At 61.4% G+C, this 14,073-nt stretch overlaps 2 pseudogenes; one reads left to right on the forward strand and one right to left on the reverse strand.

Annotated features, from left to right (window-relative positions):
• LOC127039435 (zinc finger protein 23-like) overlaps window positions 1-14,073 on the forward strand; it is a 247,872-nt pseudogene that overhangs the window by 175,675 nt on the left and 58,124 nt on the right.
• LOC127039385 (butyrophilin subfamily 1 member A1-like) overlaps window positions 8,018-14,073 on the reverse strand; it is a 41,895-nt pseudogene continuing 35,839 nt past the window's right edge.

The raw sequence follows: 14,073 nt of genomic DNA on the forward strand, positions 1-14,073 counted from the left end.
CCCCTGGGGGCCGATACACATACAGGGCCCTGCCCCACCGACCCATCCGCCAGCGCTAGGGGTGGGGTCACATAGGCAGCTGCCCTCCGTGGCCAGCAGGGGTCACTGCAGCAGCGCTGGGGGGGGGGGATATATGGCAGACATTGCTGCGCCTGGCCAGCAGGGGTCACTGCTGCTACAAGGTGGCACCTACAGGGCACTCCCGCTCCTGGCCAGCAGGGGTCACTATCTCAGTGTTGTGGGGGACACACATAGGGCTCTGCCCCAGCTGGTCACCAGGGGGCAGTGCCCCCCAGGAGCGATATTCCCCATGCACTTGCCCCACCTGGCCGAGCAGGGTGTGCTGCACCCGGAACCCCCACCCACCTAACCCCGTGCGTGGGCGTGGGCCGGGTGTCACGCGGCGCTAAGGAAGGGGCCAAGGCTGATTTTCCTGACATTTCTGCTACAGGAAGCGCCGAGTTGCAGCCCTCGCCCCACCGAGCGCCTGCCCGGAGCCGAAGCAGCGTCCCCCGGAGAGCAGAGACCCCAGGCCCGGCTCTGGGGAGGGGCCGCGGGGAGCAGAGAAAGCGCCGCTCACCGCAGTGGGGAGACTCCCAATGCAGCGGGGAGAGAGACCAGCCCCCGCTGGGACCTCGCCCCCCCCAGCCAGGCCGGGCCCCCAGCAATTCGGGGGGGAGGCCGGGCGCAGCCGGGGGACCTTGGGCTCTGGGCTCAGCAGCCGCTTGAGCGGCGAGGAGGGGCCAGGACCCCCCTTGCCGCCCCAGGGGGGGCAGATCTGGGGCAGTCTCGGGCGTGGCTGGCTCAGCCCCCGGGGGCTCGCCCACTTGGCCGTGCCCAGGAGCACGTCACGCCCAGGGGTGCGCCCGGGACGCAGGCACCGGGGGAACGACGGGGCCGGGGGCTGGGAGAGACGGGGGCCGAGGCCGACGGGGGCCGGAGACGACAGGGCCGGGGGCCGGGGGCCGGGGGCCAGGAGCGGATCCCGTCCCGCTTCCCGCCTGCGAGGTCACCGTCCGTCCCTGCAGCTCTGCTCCTGTCCCGCCGTCCAGCCAGCCCTCAACCCCCCCTTCGCCCCCCGTATGGCCCCCTCCCCATCCATCTCCCTCACATCCCGCTGGCCGTGCAGCTCCGAGCACGAGGGGGCGAGGACAGGGCCCGATTAACCTTTTGCGGGCCCGGCACCAGACGTATTGGTGGGGAATGGGGCATGGTGGGAGGGGTCGATCCCCAGAGCGGGGGGACGCGGGGGGTGGCACAGCCTCGGTCCGGGCAGCCCCACACGAGGGCACCTCTCATAATCCCGCAGCCACCAGCCACACACTACACTGCCAGCGAGCTCTGCCACACACCCCCCAGCCCCCCCAACTGCCCAGCACCCCAATGTCATGAGGGGACCCAGCACCCCAACATGACGAGCGCTGGGCACTGTTTGAAATCTCTGCCACTGTTATTTGTCAATAAATGGACGCGGAGGCTCCAGCCGCGCGGGGGGGAGCCCAGGCCACTGGCCGCATGGCGGTGGGACAACCCCCTGCAGCCTCCCCCCTCCCTTCCCGGGACAGGGACTCGACCCTGACACAGTGGGGGGGGGGGTCCAGGTGGGGGTAAGAGGGTTTGGGGTGGAGCAGTCGGGGGGGCTGGTGGCTCAGCTGGGGATCTGGACGCACAGGGGCTCGTTGGGGGGTGGATGGGGCAGTGGGGTGTCTGGGTGGGGGGAGCTCAGTACAGGGGTGTCTGGGTGTGGGGAGCTCAGCGGGGGGAGAGGAGGAGGGTGGGAGGGCGCTGAGGATGGGGGGAGGATGGGGCAGAGCAGGGGGCCAAAGGAGCAGGGGGGGCTCCAGGGGCTCTGTGCGGGGGGCTGGGGGAGCAGGGGGCCGGGGGAGCAGGGGCCTCCAGGGGCTCTGTGCGGGGGGCTGGGGGAGCAGGGGGGCTCTGGGGGCTCTGTGCGGGGGGCCAGGGGAGCAGGGGGGCTCTGGGGGCTCTGTGCGGGGGGCCGGGGGAGCAGGGGGGCTCTGGGGGCTCTGTGCGGGGGGCTGGGGAAGCAGAGGGGGCTCCGGGGGCTCTGTGCGGGGAGCCGGGGGAGCAGGGGGGGCTCCGGGGGCTCTGTGTGGGGGGCTGGGGGAGCAGGGGGGCTCTGTGCGGGGGGCTGGGGGAGCAGGGGGCTCTGTGCGGGGGGCTGGGGGGCTCTGGGGGCTCTGTGTGGGGGGCCGGGGGACACTCGCTCTCCCCAGCTGGGTGGTCGGGGGGGCTGGACAGGAGGGTCCCGTGGGCCGGAGTTCACCCCCCCCCACGCCGGTCTGTGAATGTAGCCCCCGGCTCCGCTCCCCGCTGGCCGCAGGGCCAGGCAGCACCTCCCCCCACCCCGCAGGCAGGCAGCCTGGGGGCTGGGGGGGCTTTCCCAGCCTGGCGCCTCGTTCCCACCCCCTGGTGCCCGGCCCCCCAGCTGGCCCTGAGCCCCTCAGCCGGAGCCCTCTCCCCCCACATCCCGGGGGTGTCGGGGCAGGGCGTGGGGGGAAGATTGTCACGCGGGGGGGGCAGAAGCTGTCACTGGGGGTTGTTTTCTTGCTGCTCTGGGGCCGGGGGCATTTTCGGGCCCTCAAGGGGCCCATTGTCCGCGCTGAGCCCGACGCTCCAGTCCCAGGGGAAAGCGCCGGGACGAACCGAACCCCGCGGGGGGGATGTTTAGGGTGCGGACCCTGGGGGGGGCACCAGGGGACTGACCCCCCCCGATCCTGCCCCAAGGATACAAAGCTCAGCTTGGGCTCTGGGCGGAGGCTCCCGGACGGCTCGGCACAGGCTACGGGTGGGAGACGTCCTTAGCCGGGAACGGGGCCCCACCGCTGGCTCCCGGGTCCCCCAGCCAGCTCTGGGGTCGGGTCCCAGCTCCCCCGGCCGGCTCTGGGATCGGGTCCGGGGTCCCCCCGGCCGGCTCTGGGATCGGGTCCTGGGTCCCCCCGGCCAGCTCTGGGGTCGGGTCCCGGCTCCCCCGGCCGGCTCTGGGGTCACTCCAGGGTCCCCCCGGCCAGCTCTGGGGTCGGGTCCCGGGTCCTCCCGGCCGGCTCTGGGCTCGCTTCAGGCTCCCCCCGGCTGGCTCTGGGGTCACTCCCAGCTCCCCCCAGCCGGCTCTGGGGTCAGGTCCCGGCTCCCCCTGGCCGGCTCTGGATTCGGGTCCCAGCTCCCGGGAGGGGAGGGTTTGCATCGCCCGGGCCTGGCGGAGCTGGAGAACTGCCCCCGGTTGGCGCAGACCTTCCCGGTAAGGGCAGGGGGTGGCTCACGGCTCTGGCCCCCCAGGGAGGCAGCACCCCCGGGCGTGGGGCAAAGTGGGACCAAAGGTGCACACGGCCCCTGGCACGAGGGCGAGCTGGGGACCCTGCTGTGGGGCGAGGGGCCCCTGGAGACACTGGCAGGGAAGAGACTGGGGGGAGATGCAGGGGACCCGAAGTAGAGGGGGGTGGGATGGGGTGGGGCCGGTCCAGGCTGGCGGGGTCGTGAGCAGCCCCGTTAGGGCCAGATCTGGGCCTGTCCCAGGACTAGGGGAGGGGTCAAAGCTGCGAGCCCGTGAGCACCAGTGGACGATGCAGGGTGAATGGGATCCCCCTGGGCCCCACCAGCCCGGCCTGCCCGATATCCCCCTGGATCCCCCATCCTGCCCTGCCCCACATCCCCCTGGGCCCCACCAGCCCGGCCTGCCTTATACCCCCTGGATCCCCCATCCTGCCCTGCCCCACATCCCCCTGGGCCCCACCAGCCCGGCCTGCCTGATATCCCCCTGGACCCCCCATCCTGCCCTGCCCCGGATCCCCCTGGGCCCCACCAGCCCGGCCTGCCTGATATCCCCCTGGACCCCCCATCCTGCCCTGCCCCACATCCCCCTGGGCCCCCCCAGCCCGGCCTGCCTGATATCCCCCTCGACCTCCCATCCTGCCCTGCCCCACATCCCCCTGGGCGCCCGCAGCCCGGCCTGCCCCACATCCCCCTGCACCCCCCCAGCCCGGCCTGCCCGATATCCCCCTGGACCCTCCATCCTGCCCTGCCCCACATCCCCCTGGCCCCCCCAGCCCGGCCTGCCTGATATCCCCCTGGACCCCCCATCCTGCCCTGCCCCACATCCCCCTGGCCCCCCCCAGCCCGGCCTGCCCGATATCCCCCTGGACCCCCCATCCTGCCCTGCGGCAGATCCCCCTGGGCCCAGCCATCCCACCCTGCCCCAGATCCCCTTGGCCCTGCCAGCCCGGCCTGCCCCACATCCCCCTGGACCCCTCATCCTGCCCTGACCCAGAGCCCCCAGAGCCCCGCCAGCCCGACCTGCCCGATATCCCCCTGCCCCCCCCCCCAGCCCAGCCTGTCCAATATCCCTTTGGGCCCCCATCCTGCCCTGCCCAGTTCCCCCTGAGCTCCGCCATCCCGCCCTGCCCCAGATCCACCTGTACTCCACCATCCTGGACTGCCACGGATCCCCCTGGGCTCCCTCCAGCTCTGCTGGTGCCCCTCACTCCCCACCTGCAACCCCCTGGCTCCCCCACCACTGCCAGTGCCCCTCACTGCCAACCCGCAGCCCCTGCTAGCCCAGCCCTGCCCCCTCCCCAGCTTTGATAGTGCCCCTCACTCCTGACCTGCAGCCCCTGCTAGTCCACCCATGCCCCCCGCACCTCTGATCGTGCCCCTCACTCCCGACCCGCAGCCCCTGCTGGCCCAGCCCTGCCCCCGAGCTCTCCCGGTGCCCCTCACTCCTGACCTGCAGCCCCTGCTAGTCCAGCCCTGGGCTCCCCTCCAACTCTGTGGTGCCCCTCACTCCTGACCCACAGCCCCTTCCAGTCCAGCCCTGCTCCCCCCAGCTTTGCCGGTGCCCCTCACTCCTGACCTGCAGCCCCTGCCGCACAGCCCTGGCCCCCCCCAGCTCTGATCATGTCCCCACTCCCCACCTGCAGCCCCTGCCAGCCCAGCCCTGCCCCCCCTGAGCTCTCCTGGTGCTCCTCACTCCCGACCCACAGCCCTACTAGCCCAGCCCTGCCACCCCCAGCTCTGCCGGTGCCCCTCACTCCCGACCCGTAGCCCCTGCCCCCCCTCAGCTTTGATGGTGCCCCTCACTCCCAACCTGCAGCCCCTGCTAGCCCAGCCCTGCCCCACCCCAGCCCTGATGGCGCCCCTCATTCTTGACCCACGGCCCCTGCCAGCCCAGCCGTGCCCCCCCCAGCTCTACTGGTGCCCCTCACTCCCAACTCGCAGCCCCTGCCAGCCCAGCCCTGCGTCCCCCTGCTCTGCTGGTGCCCCTCACTCCCGATCTGCAGCCCCTGCTAGTCCAGCCCTGGGCTCCCCCCCAACTCTGTGGTGCCCCTCACTCCCGACGCGCAGCCCCTTCCAGTCCAGCCCTGCCCCTCCAGCTTTGCCGGTGCCCCTCACTCCCGACCTGCAGCCCCTGCCAGCCCAGCCCTGCCCCCCCAGCTCTGCCGGTGCCCCTCACTCCTGACCTGCAGCCCCTGCCAGCCCAACCGTGCCCCCCCCCGCAGTTCTGCCGGTGTCCCTTACTCCTGACTACCAGCCCCTGCCAGCCCAGCGCCGGGCTCCCCACCCCTCAAGCCCTGCCCCACATCCTGCCCCCCCCCCTCAGTTTTGATGGTCCCCCTCACTCCCAACCCGCAGCCCCTGCCAGCACAGCCCTGGCCCTGCTGCTCTGCCAGTGCCCCTCACTCCCAACCTGCAGCCCCTGCTAGTCCAGCCCTGCCCCCCCCAGCTCTGCTGGTGCCCCTCACTCCCGACCCACAGCCCCTGCCAGGCCAGCCCTGCCCCCCCATCCTGCTCTGCCGGTGCCCCTCACTCCTGACCCACAGCCCCTGCCAGTCCAGCCCTGCCCCCATGTGACGATGCGGTTCTGGCGGGACCCAACTGAGAGTGCCAATTCAGGACAAATCACTTAAACAGGGCAGTTACAGCCCAGGCTGGGGTTTTTTCCACCTCTAAGGCAAACCAAGCCAGCCAGACAGAGAGGACTTTGGTTTCACCCCACTGGTTAACCACAAGTCACACAAGAAATTCCCTTAGACACTCCAGTCTCCCAGTATCCTCACCAGTGCACTCGTCCTGGGGATGAATGGTTATGAAAACCAAACAACCCAATAAAAGAAAAAGGTTATCTCAATCCCAAAGGACCAAACCCCAGACCCAGGTCAATATACACATCAGATCGTACCCACAAATGACGCTGTTGCCAATCCTTTAGAATCTAAAATCTAAAGGTTTATTCATAAAAGGAAAAAGATAGAGCTGAGAGCTAGAATTGGTGACATGGAATCAATTCCATACAGAAATGGCAAAGTTCTTAGTTCAGGCTTGTAGCAGTGATGGAGTAAACTGCAGGTTCAAATCAAGTCTCTGGAGAACATCCCCCGCTGGGATGGGTCCTCAGTCCTTTGTGTAGAGCTTCAGTTTGTAGCAAAGTCCCTCCAGAGGTAAGAAGCAGGATTGAAAACATGATGGAGATGAGGCATCAGCCTTATATAGTCTCTTTTTCCAGGTGTAAGAACCTCTTTGTTCTTACTGTGGAAAATTACAGCAAAATGGAGTCCGGAGTCACATGGGCAAGTCCCTGCATACTTTGCTGAGTTACAAGACATATCTGCCTCCTCTCAGTGGGTCAATTGTGTAGCTGATGGTCCTTAATGGGCCATCAAGCAGGCTAAGCAGAGCTAACACTTGTCTGGGGTGTTTCCCAGAACTGCAGCACCAAATTGAAATACAGACAGTATACAGCCAATACTTATAACTTCAACTACAAAATGATACAGACATACAGACAGCATCATCCTAACCAGCAACCCAGAACCTGGTCTTGGACACCTTATCTGACCCCCTTTACCTAGGATTTGGTGCCACTACAGGACCTTGGTTGTAACCCATGTTCTATATGGTCCCAGTTTATATCAATAATGTCGCAGTTACCCAAGTAGTAAATAATCAGACTCATGCTCAGAGAGTGTGTTCTGCCACTGGACATTTGACTGGTACTGAAATGACCCAGACGTTGCCGACAGAGATGGTACTGAAGATCACTGAGGCTGGGAAGGCATTGCGGTGGGATCTGGCATGTTCAGAAATTCAACTAGAAATTCAAGCCCCTGCTGCTGAAGAGAGGGCGGGGAAGGAGTTTCCAGGGTCACAGAAATAAAAAGCAGAGAGCTGGGCAGATGACAGTCCTCCAGGGGCGTAGAAACTAGGGTGTCAGAGGCTGATTTCAGGGTCCCCAGGGGATATGTCCAGTGATGAGCTGCCAAAATCTTAACAACCGGTTCCCTATAAAAAAGTTCTTATTTAAGGGGAGGAGCAGAGGGGAGGCCGGGATAGGGGGGAGACATACCCATGGGGGGGGCCCTGCAGGGCCTGGGGCAAATTGCCCCACTTGCCCCCCCCCAGTAACCCTAGAGCTTGCAGCCCCCTCCCCGCTTACCTAGCCAGCAGCTCAAAGCAGCAGGACAACTCAGGAGCTCAGCTGAGCTGCCTAGCTGCTGGCCATGCTGCAGCTCTGCAGGGGGGTTGGGGGGAGACATCCTCGTGGGGCCAGGGGCCTGGGGCAAATTGCCCCACTTCCCCCCTCCCCCCACTGTCCTGGAGCTTGCAGCCCCCTTACCTTGCCGGCAGCCCAGAGCTCAGCTGAGCTGCCAGCTGCTGGCCATGCTGCAGCTCTTTGGGGTGTGGGTTAGCAGGGGAGAGCCTGGGGGAGACATCCTCGTGGGGCCAGGGGCCCCTGCAGGGCCCGGGCCAATTGCCCCACTTGCCCCCTCCCCTCTGGCCAGCCCTGGAGCTTGCAGCAGGACCCCCCCCACACACACCTTGCAGAGCTGCTCAAAAAGCAGCAGCAGGACGACTTCCAAGCTCAGCTGAGCTGCCCAGCTGGTGCGGGCGGCTGGCCACGCTGCAGCTGGGGGGAAGTGGGCGAAAGGGCCAGGGGAGCCTCAGCCTCCCCAGCTGGGAATCCCGAGAGCAATGGGATGGTCCGGCCCGCGGACTGGAGTTTTTTGCCCACCCCCTGGCCCTTTAACCACCGGTTCTCCACGGAGGTCTAATTTTAGCAACCGGTTCTTGGAGCTGTGGGAACCGGCCCCAGCTCACCACTGGGTATGTCCCCCCCCCGGCCCCCGCCATGTCTCAGGGATACAATCTGAGCTGGGTTTCTGAGTCCCCCACACAAAGCCAGGGTTGAAATCTCTCCCCAGTGACAGAGGCCGGTGGGAAAGTGAAGACCGGGGCCTCATTCCCAGCATCGAAAAATGTCACCTGCCCCGTTCACAGTCCAGACAAACCCGGATCCTGCTGGGGACCCAGGTCAGGGGCCAGAGGGGTCACAGCAGGGGAGGTGAGAGCCTGGAACTGACCCCACCAGCACCGCTGCACAGCCCAGATCCCACCCTCAGGGTTAAGGCTGCTCCCTTCCTTTCTGCTCACAGACTCCCTGGCCACCCCCACAGCCCAGGATCCTCCTTCCTCCACCTCCACCTCCCAGCAATGTCTCCCTGAGGTGAATCCTTCACAGCCCAGCACCGAGGGATCAGGGTCAAATTCCTCAAGACTGTCAGGCAGTTCCTGCCGTGCGTCTTCCCATTTCACGTGTTTCTGATCCTCCGACAGGACGAGCCGAGGATGAGCCGTGTCTGGGTCCAGACTCACATTGGCTGAGGAGAGAGACATTCAGAGGGTTAGAGGCAGAGCTCAGCCCTGGAGGAGGGTTCGATCCTGCCAGTGACAGAATCTGCCTCAGTTGGCAAGTGGCTCAGGGAATCGCCTTCCTCGGAGGTGGACTAAGGTTTCCTGGGGCCCTGAGCCAGAGGAAGTGCGGGCCCCCTCACCAGACCTTCCACTTGCAGCTCCTTCTCCGTTCTGCCCATTCTGCTTGTGGCTCCGCTCATTTCTGCCCCTTCCCTGTTCCACCCAGGATCTGCCCCCCACTGCAGCCCCCCAACCCATTTGCTATTTTTTGCCCCCTGCCCCACAGCAGCCCCAAGACTGGAGAAGCTCTGTCCCCCTGCCACGGCCCCAGGCTCCCCTAGTCCTGAGGCCGTGATAGGTAGCAAGACCTCCTCCAGTCCTGGGGCCACCATGGGTGTCCACGCACTTGGGCTTCTCCCGCCAGCCCCGGCGCTTTGGCGGGGAGCCACGGTTGGGGGCACTGGGGCTTTTCTCGCCCCTCCTGGTGCTTCTGCTGGGGACAGGGTCAGAGGGTGGTGGGAGCTTCTCCTGGCACCCCCTGACTCTGCCAGGGATGTGGTCCGGGGGCATGGGTCTTTCCCTGCCCCCGGCTTCTGCAGTGGGGTCGGGGTGCGGGGGCTTTCCCCACCCTGCCTGTCCACCAGGCAGCTGGGGCTCTGGGCTTCCACCACCCAGCAGCAGATTTTTTCCAGGGGCCCCCATTTGGCTGGGGCCCCTGGGCATGGGCCCTGTAGGCCCAGTGGCTAATCCACCACCGTCCTTCCTCCAGCATTTACCCAGCTCTGAAGAGGGAGCAGCTCTGAGATCTCAGCAAAGAGTCACGGCCCTGGAAGAGATGGGCCAGCCGCTGTGAAAAAGGATCAGTTGGGCCAGGACTGAGACTCAGGGTCTTTCATCTCCTGCTCCCCTTTCCCCAGGGAGGGGACTAGAGACTCAGGTGCCATGCTCATTGGTACAACTCACCTCCCCTTGCAGTTTCTAGTTCCCATCTTAAACCTCGTTGTGTCCCTTATGCCCCACTCTCTCATTCCAGTAGGCGCCTTTCCACAGAACCGTTCCCGCTCCAACACGCCTCATCTCTGAGGCATTGGAATCTCAGAGGAGAAAAGTCCATATGGTACCAAGATGCATTTCCCAGGTTTTACTGATCAGAAACAGGCACAATTTCTGGAGTCCCTGGGCCCAAAAGGAAGGAATCTCTATGCTAATTGGGAGTTGCGTAAACGAGCGGAGTCTCACAGTAGAAATAAGGAGAAAAAAGGTGGAGCTGTGAAGGATGGAGGAGGCAGTACCTGACTGACGAAAAGAGGAGGGCTGTGCTTAAAGCAGGGTGGTTAGGGTGGTGCCTTGAGGAACAGAGAAAGGAGAACAACCAAATCATGGTGCTTGGACGGAGGAGAAGAGAAACTCCAGAAACTGCTGTGGTCGCTGGAGATCCCTGCTCTCCGAGCTCAAGCCAGGAGGTCACCGGTGTGTGGTGAGCGCTCTGCTCTTTCTGTCTGTGATGGAAGCAGGGGTGTAACAGAGGGACAGTCCCTGCCCGCCCTCAGACGGGATCATTTCAGCAACTACTGGGACACTCATGGGGGCAGGGAAAAGAACAGTGGCTGTGCAGCCCGGCTCGATGGTGTGCCAGGAAGCTCTGCGGGTGGCACTGCACATGAAGGTGAAGGAGGGACAGGAGAAGTAGATACAATATTGGCTGGATTTGTTGCTGTATGTCAGGACACGTCTACACAACCTCCCTCCCCTCACAGGTTATTGTGAAATGCAGGATGTTGCCTGGCTGCCCAGCTGGCTCTAAGCAGGTCAGGTGGAAGATACGAGCACCCGCCAAGGCCTGGTTGACCTGAACAGTGGCTGACCTCATCCACCCCTAAGGCTGGCCCTGCTTGGGAGCTCTGCCCTGAACGCTAAAGTCCCCTCCCATGGCCACAGCCAGGGACAAGAAGCAACGTGTTCTACCTGGAGGTGAGATTTGGACATTGATAGAATCTGAACTTTAGTTACCTTCTTCTACGGGTGGCATGGTTCTTCCCAGACCTGAAATAAGAGACGAGGGCTTATCTGAACACGCGTATGAACAGAATTCAGTGTTGTTGAGAGGTCACTTGTCCGGAATTAAAATGGACCGGCGTCTTTTTGAGAGGTTTGTCCCCTATCTAGCACTGAGTCAAAACCAGATGTGGTTTTGTTCAGTGCTGAAGGCCCCCTCCATCTCTTAAAAATGGTGTCCCCCCGGCGGTGTGACCTCGCCCATACTGTCACACCAACAGGGGTGTGGTCACAGCAGAGGTGACGCTGGCCAGGGGTGGGGCCACGCCATTCCCGGCAGTCAGGACACGTACTGTATTTCATGAACGTGTGAATGGCAACATTAATTATATAAATGAATAAAATAGCAATAACACCCAGTAGGCAATGTGTGAACATTTCTCTGTCAGTGGCTACACTTTTACCAGACTCTTTCTTATGATCAGAATAGCTATTGCCTACACAATTGTTCATAATTATAAATTAGACGTTCCCTTCTGACGTGACGCTGCCAGCCTGCAGACCTGGTTCTGTTGCCAATCATCTCACTGGCCAATCTCCCCTTGAATTCCATGGAAGCAGGCCTGGGGCCAGAAGGGGCATTTTGAAAGGAGGTAGGAGAAAAGTATTTTCTTTTGGCTCCTCTGAATATGATATGAAGGCCAGAGGGCAGCTGGGGCATGGGAGGAGATGTGACATTTCCCCTCCAGAGTTGCCTAGTGTAGCAGGTTTTTGTCCCTGCAGGCAGTCTGTTAGGGTTAGGAGTCACCATCCTTAACCAAAGGCAGAGACTGAGAAGCAATGGGCTTAAATTGCAGCAAGGGAGATTTAGGTTGGACATTAGGAAAAAGTTCCTAACTGTCAGGGTAGTTAAACACTGGAATAGATTGCCTAGGGAGGTTGTGGAATCTCCATCTCTGGAGATATTTAAGTGTAGGTTAGATAAATGTCTATTAGGGATGGTCTAGACAGTATTTGGTCCTGCCATGAGGGCAGGGGACTGGACTCGATGACCTCTCAAGGTCCCTTCCAGTCCTAGAGTCTATGAACTTGTTGGCTTTGGGTACGATTTTCAAAATCCAAAGTGCCTAAGCTCCATTTTCCAAAGGCACTTAGCAGACTAAGTCCAATAGATAGACTAACTAGCAGACACACACATCTCACACCCCCTTTGGCTCACCCTGATGCAGTCTCAGCCCCATCACACCTTGACTGCAAAGACCACAGGCAGCACCGCAGAACCAGACCTGCTGGAGGAGCGGGAATAACAGAAATTATTCCCACCAGTTCCCAGTGTCTGTGCCTGTGGAACGCCTTTCTCCACTCTCCCTATCCCCTCTCGTGTGTTCTCTGGCAAGATAATGTGTTTTGGGGGTGGATCATTAACCAGTCCCCCTTGTGTGTGTGTGCGTCTTATGATACACTCTCCAATTACATGATCACACACTTGCCTCATTCTTTCACTGCACTGGATGGTGGCACTAGGGGTGAGAATTAAGATTGTAAAGGCAAGGATAAAACTGCTATTTTCTAGCTAGCAAATATCTGACACGTTGTAACCTAAATCATTTTCTGTTCAAGGGTTTTGTGTAATATTCTATACATTTACCATGTCCCCTCTCACTTGTCTCCTTTAAAAGGTAAAAATTGCCAGTCTTTTCCATCTCTCCTCATACTGATTCTCCTTGTCATTCTCTGTGCCCCCTTTTCTTCTTCGATACCCTTTATGAGATGCAGTGAGGGTCCAGTGCTTCCATCATGGAGAGAGGGACAAGAGGTGTCTTCTCTTAAGGGCTAGTCTGCACTTGAAACATTGTTTATACGCTCACTCTGGAGAGGCTTTCCCTTCACTGTAGTTAATCCAACTCTCCAAAAGTTGGTCCACGGTCAATGGAAGAATTCTTCCATTGATCTAGTGCTGTATACGCTGCCAGTTAGTTCATCTTAAGAACATTGCTCAGGGCTGTTCATACCTAACAGGCCCTGGTCTGCACTGGGTGGGGCACCGTGACTCTCAGCCAGTCAGTAAAGCAGAAGGTTTATTTGGACGACAGGAACACAGTCCAAGACAGGTCTTGCAGGCACAGACAGCAGGACCCCCTTTAGTTAGGTCCGTCTGGGGCCCCCAGGGAGGCCACAGCCCCGTTGGGATGCCCAAGTGCCATTTGGGCACCCCTCTCTATTTTCCAGCCAGCTTCCAAACTGAAACCCCCCCTCCAGCCCCTCCTCCTCTGGGTTTTGTCTCTTTCTCGGACCAGGAGGCACCTGACCTCTTTGTCTCCAACACCTTCAGTTGGCACTTTTGCAGAGGAGGGGCCCAGGCCATTAGTTGTTAGGAGACAGAGTGCCAGGCATTTAGGGGCACTGGCCCCTTCCTCTGCAGCAATCACACCCCCTGATCCCCCCACCGAGATATTAAGAACTGCAGAGGGGACACTGAGGCACCAACATAGTATTCAGAGAAAACATTAAGAGCATTGCCACTTCGTCACTATCGCGTTTAGATGTAATAAATCGATCCCGGCTGGGTCGATCACTGCCCGCCGATTCGGCGGGTAGCGTAGACATACCCTGAGCAATGTTTCTGGGTCGACTTAGCTAACAGCAGGTCTCCACTGAAAAGTCACTTTAATGCACCACTAGCTTGGCTGTTACCAGTTCAGGTAAGTTATGTTACAGATGGCGCCACGTAGAGGCTCATCATTACAATAGTTTTATCATCCAATTACACTGCTCATATCTCTGGACTCCACGACCATTAATAAATAAATTAAACAACACTGGACCCAGTACAGGGGTTGGCAGACTTTTTGGCCTGAAGGTCACATCAGGTTTCGTAAATTGTATGGAGGGCCGGTTAGGAGAGGGAGTTGTGGCCTGGCCCCCACCTCCTATCTGCCCCCCACCAGGACTCCTGCCCCATCCAACCCCCCCTGTTCCCTGACGGCCACTCTGGGACCCCTGCCCCATCCACACCCCCCCCACTCCCTGTCCCCTGACTGCCCCCAAACCTCCTCTGCCCCATCCAACCTGTCTCTAATTCTTGACAGCCTCCCCCCCTGGGACCCCTGCCCCATCCAACCATCCCTTCTTTCTATTCCCTAACTGCCCCTTGCTGTTCCATCCAACCCCTCCTCCTTTCTGATTGCCCCCCCAGGACTCCTGCCCCCTTTCGTTCCCCTGTTCCCCACCCCAACCCCTAGCCACATGATCTCCTGGGTGTTTTGTGATTCTCTTCTTAATTATCATTTGTAGTGATTTACCAGGTACAGTTGTAAAACCTCCTGGTATGTCATTTTCTGGAGCACCCCTAGGTTCCTTTGAAAATATAGGTACCAT

The sequence above is a fragment of the Gopherus flavomarginatus genome, chromosome 23 (assembly GCF_025201925.1).
Source record: "Gopherus flavomarginatus isolate rGopFla2 chromosome 23, rGopFla2.mat.asm, whole genome shotgun sequence".
In the NCBI taxonomy this organism is placed as follows: domain Eukaryota; kingdom Metazoa; phylum Chordata; order Testudines; family Testudinidae; genus Gopherus; species Gopherus flavomarginatus.